This window comes from Physeter macrocephalus, unplaced genomic scaffold (assembly GCF_002837175.3).
Source record: "Physeter macrocephalus isolate SW-GA unplaced genomic scaffold, ASM283717v5 random_444, whole genome shotgun sequence".
Classification (NCBI taxonomy): Eukaryota; Metazoa; Chordata; class Mammalia; order Artiodactyla; family Physeteridae; genus Physeter; species Physeter macrocephalus.
In genome coordinates this window covers 45,006-49,242 of record NW_021145730.1, presented here as the reverse complement: position 1 = coordinate 49,242, position 4,237 = coordinate 45,006, and positions in this window count along the sequence as shown.

The following is a 4,237-nucleotide window of genomic DNA, read 5'->3' as shown; positions in this document are numbered from 1 at the left end:
GAAATAGAAAGGAACTTCGGACTTCCCTGGTGGCACAGTGGTTAAGAATCTGCCTGCCAACGCAGGGGACACGGGTTCAATCCCTGGTCCAGGAAGATCCCACAAGCTATGGAACAACTAAGCCTGTGCGCTACAACTACTGAGCCTGCACTCTAGAGGCCATAAGCCACAACTACTGAGCCCACGTGCCACAGCTACTGAATCCCGTGTGCCTAGAGCCCGTGCTCCACAACAAGAGAAGCAACCGCAATGAGAAGCTTGCGCACTGCAACGAAGAGTAGCCCCCGCTCACTGCAACTAGAGAAAGCCCGCGCGCAGCAACGAAGACGCAACGCAGCCAAAAATAAATGAATAAATTAATTAATTTAAAAAAAGAAAGAAAGGAACTTCCACAAGCTGATAAAGGGCATCTATAAAAAACCTAGAGCTAATATCATACGAAATGGTGAAAAGCTGAATACTTTCCCCTAAGATCAGGAACAATGCAATGATGTCCACTGTCACCACTTCTATTCAACATCATACTGAAAGTCCTAGCCAGTGCAATAAGGCAAGGAAAATAAATAAAAGGCATACAGGGGGCTTCCCTGGTGGCGCAGTGGTTGAGAGTCCGCTTGCCGATGCAGGGGACACGGGTTCGTGCCCCGGTCCGGGAAGATCCCACATGCCGTGGAGCGGCTGGGCCCGTGAGCCATGGCCGCTGAGCCTGCGCGTCCAGAGCCTGTGCTCCGCAACGGGAGAGGCCACAACAGTGAGAGGCCCGCGTACCGAAAAAAAAAAAAAAAAGGCATACAGTTATAAAGGTAGAAGTAAAACGTTCCCTATTTGCAAACAATGTAATTGTCTACATAGAAAATCCCAAGGAACCTACAAAAAAACTCATGGAACTAAAATGTGAGTTTAGAAATGTCACAGGATACAAGGTCAACAGAAAAAATCATATTTCTACATACTAACAATTGTCAAAAGGAAACTTAAATTTAAAATTATATAATTTATAATGGCTCCCCCCCCAATTAAATTCTCGGGAATAAATCTACCAAAACATGGACATGATCTGTATGCTTAAAACTTCAAATGCTGATGAAAGAAATCAGAGACCTAAATTAATGGAGAGGCATGCCATATTTATGGATTGGAAAATGCAGCATGGAAATGATGTCAGTTTTGCCTAAATTGATCTGTAGATTTAATGCAATTCTAATCAAAATCCCAGCAGAATTTTTTGAAGATATGGACAACCTGATCTTAAAATTTATTTTGAAAGCCAAAGGAACTAGAATAGCTAAAACAATTTTGAAGAAGACGACTAAAGTTGGAGGAATTATATCACCCTATTTTAAGATTTACTTTAAAGCTACAGTTTCCAACACAGTGTGGTATTGGCAAAGGCATAGATACATAGATTAGACAGACAGTCCAGAAATAGACTCACACAAATATGGCCAACTGATTTTTTTACAAAAGTGCAAAAGCAATTAAATGGAAAATGAATAGTCTTTTCAAAAAATGTTGTTAGAACATTTGGACGTCTACATGCCAAGAAAGAGAGAGAGGAGAAGGAGGGAGGAAGGAAGGAAGGAAGAAAGAAAGAAAGAACCTTGACCTAAATTTCATACCTTATACAAAAAATAACTCAAAAATATCTAAATGGAAAGCATAAACTATAAACATTTAGGAAAGAACATAGGAGAAAATACATGTGACCTAGGGTTAGGCAAAGAGTTCTCAGACATGATGCCAAAATCATGATCCATTTTTTAAAAAAGATGAATTAGACTTCACAAAAATGTAAAATTTTGCTCTGCAAAAGACACTTAAAAGAACGAGAAGGGCTTCCCTGGTGGCGCAGTGGTTGAGAGTCCGCCTGCCGATGCAGGAGACACGGGTTCGTGCCCCGGTCCGGGAAGATCCTACATGCTGCGCAGCGGCTGGGCCCGTGAGCCATGGCCGCTGGGCCTGCGCGTCCAGAGCTTGTGCTCCGCAAAGGGAGAGGCCACAACAGTGAGAGGCCCGCGTACCGCAAAAAAAAAAAAAAAAGAACGAGAAGACAAACTACAGACTGGAGAGAATATTAGCAAATCACATATCCAACAAAGGACTTTGCATTCAGAATATATAAAGAATTCTCAGAACTCAATTGTAAGAAACAACCCAACTAAAAAATGGGCAAAGGACTTGAACAGACACTTCACCAAAGAAGATACACAGATGGCAAATAAGCACTTACACAATGTTCAACATCATTAGCTATTGGTGATGCAAATTAAAATGGCAATAAGGTACCACCACGTACCTTTTAGAATGGCTACAAAAGCTCTGACAATACCAAGTTCTGGAGAAGATGCAAAGCACCTGGAATACATTGTTGGTGAGAAAGCAAAACGATAAGCCCACTCTGGAAAACAGTTTGGTAGTTTCATATAAAGTTAGACATATAATCTAGAAATCCTACTTCTTGGTATTTATCCTAGAAATAAAGACTTACTTCACTCAAAAACCTGTACAAAAAATGTTTTTTTTAGCAGCTCTACTCATAATAGTAAAAAAATAAAATGGAAATAACCCAAATGTATTTTGGCAGGTGAATAAACAGTGATGGATCATATTTTGTAATAGGATGGAATACTACACACACAGGGGTTCAATTTTATATGCCATTTTAATTTTGTTTTTAAGGAATAGATTCGAGACATGAGGAAGAGTGTTAAAATTTAACAAGGCTGGTTGGTGGGTGTGTGGATTTTGCTGTGTTATTCTCATTCTTTTCTGCTTGTGTTGTATTCTGTATGCATATTGTTGTCGACATCGGTAATGAGTAGATTATTTCATATTTGTGTAGTGTGGGCATTTACATACCTCACACCACTTAAGCCTCATGATCACTTTATGAAATAAGGACAGAAATTATTATCCCTATTCCATAGAAAAGGAATCTGAAGTGGATTGGGGACTCAGTAGTTCCTAGTTTAGGCTAGATTTGCATGAAGTCCACTGGAGAAGTTCCCTTCAAGCCCAGGTGACTTGACCCCGGTCACTCCTCCCACCCCAACCTTGGAAGGCACTTATTTAGTGGGGGAACGAATTGTATTAATAATAGCTAAATGTTCAAAAAAACAGTCATTCTGAAGTACCAGAAGGGGCCTCCAGGAATGATTCCCAGGCGATGGATACACATTTACAAGTCAATTCTTAGGAGGTGAAGGCAGGTTCTTTGGCTACTTCCCACTGGATCACTCAGTGACCTTGGGCAAATCACTTAACCTTTCACTACTTACATTTACACTCCGGTAAACCGAATGTGTAATATCCATCATTACTCATTCAGGCTCCTGCGGAACACCTTGAAAATTAGGGACCGATTTACGGTGGATCATATGCAACAACGTCAACTTTTCAACACAAAGTACATCTTCTTAGCCAACCGCCCCCCCCCCCCGCCCCTGCCATTCCTCAAAGAATATTTTCACTTTCATTGAAATGGCGAGGGCTATTTTAAAGGAGATTGAGTTTATACTTTTAAATGATCCATAACTTTTAAATTCTCACTAACGTAAGAATGCTTTTGGTGTTCACAAATTAAAGCAACGCCTAACTAGACAGAACAATAAGTTACATTCTATTGCCCATTTCGTCTGTACTGGCACTTGAAGATTTTGGAAGCGAGCAGTTTGTTAACCGTAAGTTTTAGAACTTTATTTCAGCCCTGATAATGCCTTTATGAAAATCCTTTAGGTTCTGAGTATTATGGTGTGAAAGAAGAAAAAACGGCACAGAGCAGCTCCAAATCCAGGAAAATTGGTAAAGATAAACTAGGAGCCGATGATTGCCAGCGCGCCAGGCTGGTTCCCGACTTTGGCTATGGGTCGGGGCAGCTGTGATGTCTCGCTTGGGACTGGCCCTGGAGGCTCCTGGCAAGGAACCTGAGCCCCCTCGCGGCCGAACTGCCCGCAGAGGCCACAGGTCCCTTTAAGGCGTCCTGCGGGCAGGGACCCGGGAGCTAGGGGGGCGGGAGGAGGGTTCTCAAGCGCACGCCACGTGACTCTATTGCCAAGTTCGTTCGCGAGTTTGACAGAAGTTTGAATTGGACTCGGGGGTTTTCTGCAGCCGGCGGGGCAGAGCGGCGGCCGCGGCCTCGGCGAGCGCGAGCAGCAGCGCCCCCGCGACCCACCCAGCCAGACTGGATCCCGGGCCGCCGACGGCCGCTCGCGCCTCGGTACAGCTCGCTTCCTCCGCC